The 7,209-nt window shown below is 38.4% G+C and overlaps 1 pseudogene across 1 annotated transcript; it reads left to right on the top strand.

Annotated features, from left to right (window-relative positions):
• Window positions 1–354: 354 nt before the first annotated feature.
• LOC105542953 lies at window positions 355–846 on the top strand (annotated as a pseudogene). Its single transcript, XR_001006555.1, has one exon. The product of XR_001006555.1 is annotated as a 40S ribosomal protein S25 pseudogene (transcript).
• Window positions 847–7,209: the final 6,363 nt, after the last annotated feature.

Below are 7,209 nucleotides of genomic sequence, written 5' to 3'. Positions count from 1 at the left end.
GAAGATGCACAATGAAAGAAAATAAATTGTGAATCTCAAAAATTTCAGTTACTGAAATTTTACAGAATGTATATTATTTGGTCACAAAAGAATTAAACTAAAAAAAAGCAAGAGCACATATGGCAGACATCCAAATATTTGGACATTAAACCAGAAATTTCTAACCTATGAAACAAACAAAAATCACCCAGGCATGTAGACATCATAATAAAAATGCAGCATATCAAAATTTGGGGGATGCTTACAAAGCATTTTGTAGAGAAAAAGTATCATTTAAATACCTATATTAGTAGAGAAAAAGGCTTAAAATCAATGATTCTAAGTTTCTACTCTAAAAAGCTAGGAAAACCTTTTTGTCCGACATCTTAGCGAGGCTGCGGTGTCCGCTGCTGCTCTCCCAGCTTTGCAATGCCGCCCAAGGACAACAACAAGAAGAAGGACGCCGGAAAGTCGGCCAAGAAAGACAAAAGACCCAGCGAACAAATCGGGGGCAAGGCCAAAAAGAAGAATTGGTCCAAAGGCAAAGTTCCGGACAAGCTCAATAACTTAGTCTTGTTTGACAAAGCTACCTACGACAAACTCTGTAAAGAAGTTCCCAACTATAAACTTATAACCCCAGCTGTGGTCTCTGAGAGACTGAAGATTCGAGGCTCCCTGGCCAGGGCAGCCCTTCAGGAGCTCCTTAGTAAAGGACTTATCAAACTGGTTTCAAAGCACAGAGCTCAAGTAATTTACACCAGAAATACCAAAGGCAGAGATGCTCCAGCTGCTGGTGAAGATGCATGAATAGGTCCAACCAACTGTACATTTGGAAAAATAAAACTTTATTAAATCAAAAAAAAAAAAGCTAGGAAAAGAATTCAATGTGAAATAAATTGAAATAGGTCGTAATATGCATAAGAACAGAAAGCAATGAAATAACACAGGCACACAATTATCTAGGGCTGCTCTTTGAATGAATAAATAAAATTAATCCTTAGTAAACTCAATCAACAACAAAAAGAAATAAACACAAATTACAAATACCAAGAATTAAACAGATATAACCACAGATATTAAAAGGACAGTAAAGGAATATAGTAAGCAAATTTATGCCAAGAAGTTTTAAAAATTAGAAAATGTACTACTTAGTAAAAATGAATAAAGTCTTAAAAATTGTATAATGCAGAAACAAAAAATGTATGAATATTCCTATATCTCTAAAAGAAATGGAATTTTGAATCAATAAATTTTACTCCAAAAAATTCTGGAAGGAGATTTTTTTTCAGTGCTGAATTCTATCAAATATTTAAGGAAGAATAATATCAGTCTTACAGAAACTCTTACAGAAATTTGAGAAGGGAAGCATGCTTACCAACACACTTTATGAAGCTGATACAAACCTAATACACACATCTCAATAAAAATAAGCATGTGAAATTCAAGCAAATACAAAATGAATAAAAGCATCATGACCAAGTGTGGCTTATCTCAGAAATGCAAAATTGGTTCAACATTCAAAAATAAATCAATATAATTTGTCACATTAATGCAATTAAGGAAAAAGTTGGTGTAATTCCTTTGGCCTCATAAATTTCTCTCTTGAAATTAATCCTGTTTTATAAGACTTCATTTTGTATTCATTTTGATATAGTTTGCGTACTTTTTTAAAACCTGGAGTCAATATGTTTTATAGGCATTAGTACAATGTTTTTGACCCAACAAATGTCGTTTTCTTTAAAGAGATTTTATCTCCTTTGCTTGTTTGTTCTGTTTTGTACTGTTTTTTGGAGAGAGAATCTCTTTGTTGCCCAGACTGGAGTGCAGTGACCTGATATTGGCTTACTGCAACCTTGACCTCCTGGGCTCAAGCAATCATCCTACCTCAGCCTCCCATGTAGCTGGGACCACAGGCATGTGCCATCAAGCTTGGCTAATTTATTATTAATTATTATTATTTTTGAACACACAGGATCTCCTCATGTTGACTAGATTGGTCTTGGACTCCTGGGTTCAAGCGCTCCTCCTTCCTCGACCTCCCAAAATGCTGAGATTACAGGCCTGAGGCACCACACACAGCTTCCTTTATTTTTAATAGAATAAATATTTGTCTTATATTTTCTATTTTAATACTTCCTTTGTTTTCATCCTTGTCCCACTGAGTGTTTTGTGTTTGTGTGTTTCTTTTAAGAACTTACACGTTTTGTGTTTGGTATCCTGTTGCTTTTGTGTATCAGTTAGGTTGCATTTGCAGAAAATGGAAACCACCCTGGGTAAGGATAAATGGTTCTAATACAGAGAACTAAGTGCTGAAAAAAATGGGCTACAGGAATACTCTCTAGTCTGTGTCTTCAGGAATTACTTCTGGAACTGCACCTTAACACTGGCTGACCAAGCACAAACTGACTACTCTAAGGGGAAAGTGGGGAAAGTGGGGAAGTGGTAACTGCAAGTGCACTCTGTCATCACCGTGATGCAAGGATCAGGAAGCCCTCTAGTGATAACTGCCCATGCACATATAAGAAGGGAGGAAGGAACACTGCTCAGAAGACGCCAGCATCTCCAAGACCATTCTTGCCAGCAACAACTTCCAAAAGTATAGAACACTACATTGTAATCAGATTCCATTTTCCAAATCTTGAAAGAGGGCATCTAATTAGCAGACCAAGATTCACCGAATTCGGGGAAACGGAGTTTGCAGCTTCTTTCTGCACCGGAAAGTACACAGAAATAGAATGAGTAGTGCTTACAGGGACAGCTCATGAGTTGCTTTCTAATTGGCAATTTACTAATTTTCACAAGAAAATATTTTTTAAAGATCCCTCATTTTAATTCGCATGATTCCTCTGCAGCCATCTCTATACTTTTGGCCGCTATGATTTATCTGATTCAGTTGTCCAGAGAGCTCACACCAAGTACATTTTCACACAAGGATTCTAGCCTTTAGGCAACTGACATTTCAAACTATGTACTTCATGATATTCCGCCAACATATTTGAAAGCTATTGTTAGGTTCAACTTTTTTTCTGTTATTTCATGGGAAAGGTACACACACCCCGTCTATCTTTTCTCTTCATTGTCACCTCATTTTTATTTAAGAAATTTTTATTCTACATGGTTCTAATTATCTCCTTTGTTAAGACAATGTAGCTCAATTGCAAGAAACAGAAAGTTCCCCATATGATACTGGGCAGATATAGGTTATTCAAACTGGTATAATCAGGAAAGGGAGTGTAAGTACTTTGCATATAATCATGTACAATTTGGAGAAAGTGTTCTTAAGGCCCTTGGTTCAGTGGGTGCCTGAGAAAAAATAGTGGACTCTGACTGTCAGCTCAGTAGCATAATGAGACTAAGCACATACTGAGTGCTAGTTCTTAAAAAGAAATAAAAAGCAAGAAAATTTTGCTTCAGGTGATCCTAAAATGTAGCAAAGGAACTCTGCAGCACTTCTGGGAAAATTGCTGATTGGCATGAAAAAGAATTAAGTGCTTTTCTCATACCTGTATGCAATTTTAACTTTTCTATGAAAGTTAAATGCTGTTAAAAATGCCTCGAAGAGAATTAGGAAAGTTATGCACAGGCAAGAAAAGATTCTATCAAGCTGGAGAGAAAGCTGGTATTTTGCATTGCCCTAGTGTTCGTTATAAAATCTATAAATTTAGGGAAAAACAAGTAGAAAGAGTCAATAAGTAGAACAAATCAATAGTCTATAATTTCTATTGCATTTTGCAATGGAATCAATACTTCTGCTTTCAGTAAATAGAAAACTCCAGAACAAAACCCTTTTTTGGAGTGCTCTGTAAACTATGCAATGCTTAGTTAGCATGCATTTGTTTTTCTCTATAAAAGCCTCATGACAGTTATATGTGTTTTATGCCCTCTCAAAAATTAAGCAAAAATAAAATATCTACCAAAAGTATTTTATTCTAGAATTGCTTAATTTTTACATCTCAGTAAATGTTGACTATACCCTATGCATTAAATGGTCTTAAATTAAGAACAATAATCTTTCTGCCTATTTCAAATACTATACATTTGAGGCTGCCACAAGAACTGTTACTGGCCAGTGAGAAAATCAGATTCATGATAAATACATGAATAAAGGTAGCACCATAACTTCTATTCCATTATAGACAGACTGAGTCAGTGACAAGAAGAGTTAAAGTACAAAATGTGGTCAGGGGACACAGCTAGCCCAAAACCTAGTTATTTTTCTTTTTTTATTTTTATTATTATACTTTAAGTTCTAGGGTACATGTGCATAACGTGCAGGTTTGTTACATATGTATACTTGTGCCATGTTGGCGTGCTGCACCCATCAACTCGTCAGCACCCATCAACTCGTCATTTACATCAGGTATAACTCCCAATGCAATCCCTCCCCCCTCCCCTCTCCCCATGATAGGCCCCGGTGTATGATGTTCCCCTTCCCCAGTCCCATTACTGGGTATATACCCAAAGGATTATAAATCATGCTGCTATAAAGACACATGCACACGTATGTTTATTGCAGCACTATTCACAATAGCAAAGACTTGGAATCAACCCAAATGTCCAACCCAAATGTCCATCAGTGACAGACTGGATTAAGAAAATGTGGCACATATACACCATGGAATACTATAAAACCTAGTTATTTTTCTTTGCTTGAGTGGTCAAGATCACTTATGACAAATTTTGAATTAGAAGAGAATGTTCAGTGTTACCAGTCTTATCCATTATTTACTAAGTTCTTTGAATAGATTTTTTAACAAAATTGTTGTGAGTCTCAAAGAAATCGGAGGGATAGTTTAGGGTACGTGTAAGAAGGTATTGAAAAGATTTGTACTGAATGAAGGATAGACTGGAATGTTGGAATGAGGAAGGAGAAGTATGAATTCCAGGGAGGACTACATTCTAGTGAAATGCCAGCTGATTCTTGGAGAATCGTTTGCAAAGGCAGTGCCATCCAGTCTTTCCATGAGCCATTTTCTCTGCAATAAGCATGACTCCTGGGCATGACTGGATAGAGTTTTATAAGATTTCCTTTCTCTCATGCATCATATTTAAAGTTTCTTTTCTAAAAGGGAAGAAGGGTGCATATCTGTGCCATTAGTAGTGGCTGACTCCAGCACAGTAACCTCAAGGGTAGCACCTTCAGTGTTGATGAGGCTGGACTTAGCTGCTGGTTCAGGAGAGACAAAAGTGGAATCGAGGCTGTTGCTGAGTTGGCTACTCCTCCCTTGTTTTTAGTTTCATTTCATTTCAAGAAGTAGCCACTGGTCACCACCTCTGCAACATGCACTGTGCTGTGTGTTGGGTGTACAGAGGAGGAGAATCTGCAGTCCTCTTCCTAAAGGACTGCATACTGATTTCAGTCCCAGGCGGTAAAGATAGAGAAGTTTGCTCAGGGCTATAAGGGAAGGTCAGAGACAATCCTCTGGCTCGCCTGAGAGGTTCAGAATAAGCTCCGCAGAGGAGATGGTGCTGAGCTGAGTTTTCCACACTGAGTTAACCACATGAAAAAGCTGACAAAGGGCCAATTGCAGTGGCTCATGCCTGTAATGCCAGCACTTCAGGAAGCCGAGGTGGGCGGATCACATGAGGGCAGGAGTTCAAAACCAATCTGGCCAACCTGGTGAAACCCCATCTCTGCTAAAAATACAAAAGAAAATTAGCCAGATATGGTGGTGTGCGCCTACAGTCCCAGCTGCTTGGGAGGCTGAGGCATGAGAATCACTTGAACCCTGGGAGGCAGAGGTTGCAGTGAGCTGAGATCACACCACTGCACTCCAGCCTGGGTGACAGAGTAAGGCTCTGTCAAGAAAACAAAACAAAACAAAACAAAGAAAAAAGGCTGACAAAGGCAATCAGTAAAATCAGTAAGAAACAGCAGTGATAGAAAACATGTTTTGCAGGCAACTTGGTATAACTAAATTTAAAAGTGTAAGGTGGGAAATGTAGGTGACAAAGTCCGAGTCTTTAGTGGCAAGCTATTTACAGGATTTTATCTACACATTGTTCCAACATGTCACGTTTGCTACTTTATTGAAATGTTTGATTGCATAACATGTGGAGAATGTGCAGTGTGAGATGATGCTGCATTTTCACTCTCTCAGACCTGGGAAGACTAAGCCACTTTAATCACCTAGAGTTTCAGTCCTTTCAGTGAATATTCATAGAAATAGAGGTGACCAACCAGCAGTGAGCTCAAGTGGCTGCATGTACAGAGTGGGTTAGGAATGTGGTGAGGTGTGTGCCAGTGGAGCGGCAGGCAGTGTGGGCAATGCTATCTGAAAGATTATCTCTCTGGTCTCTATGGGGATACATGAAAAACTAAAATATACATAATAACATTCATTCATTCATTCATTCATTCATTCCTTTTTCAGAGACGGAGTCTTGCTATTTTGCTGAGAATGGAATGCAGTGGCTCTTCATAAGCACCATCCTGGCATGCTATAGCCTCAAACTCCTGGGCTCAAGCATCCTCCTGCCTCAGCCTCCCAATTAGCTGGGACTACAGGTCTTCGTCACTGTACAGAGCTAATAATGTCCTTTCTGTGTGAATTACTGAGACCCCAGAATGCATTTTGATAGGCAAAGTGAATACACTGGGGACAATTAGTGGGTGGATGTGTCTGAAGTGAGAGTAAGGCTCTCTTCAGGTCCAGCACGAAAATGAGGTGACCAATTGAGGTCCTGTTTTCCCAGCTGAGCTCTCAATCTCATCTCACAGGGCTGATAAAAACGATATCCTGAGTTTTCCAGGACTGGCTAGAAACAATGCAGGGATATTATCAACATCTCATTATTTTGTTCTCGTAATTATTTGATTAATGATAATGACTGAGCTGCTTTGTAATACTATGTATGTCTTTTATTAGCCTTATAACTTCCCTTCACAGTATAGGGACCTTGATTTCTTAATTTTGTCAAGAGAGCAATAAACTCACAGCCAAGCTATGTTTTAAAAATGTGTATGGTTCTCAGGTGAAGGGAATTTCAGTTCACTTAGATATCCTTTAATTTTCACATGCATTCCAGCCTCACTTCTGCTCTGCATATGTCCCCAGTATATTTTTGCTCATGACACAGAAATATCAGTTCCATTCTTTGCTGGAATTAACAAACAGCAAAATATCTGGCCTGCTGGACAGAATGCATTGATCTGCTATTGTCTATCTGTCCTAGCACCTCTTGCAGCACCGTCGTTTAACACATTCTTGGATTCATATTTAGAGCATC

The sequence above is a fragment of the Mandrillus leucophaeus genome, unplaced genomic scaffold (assembly GCF_000951045.1).
Source record: "Mandrillus leucophaeus isolate KB7577 unplaced genomic scaffold, Mleu.le_1.0 Scaffold271, whole genome shotgun sequence".
NCBI lineage: Eukaryota > Metazoa > Chordata > Mammalia > Primates > Cercopithecidae > Mandrillus > Mandrillus leucophaeus.
The sequence above is the reverse complement of the archived record's forward strand: the minus strand, read 5'-3'. Positions and strand labels throughout refer to the sequence as shown.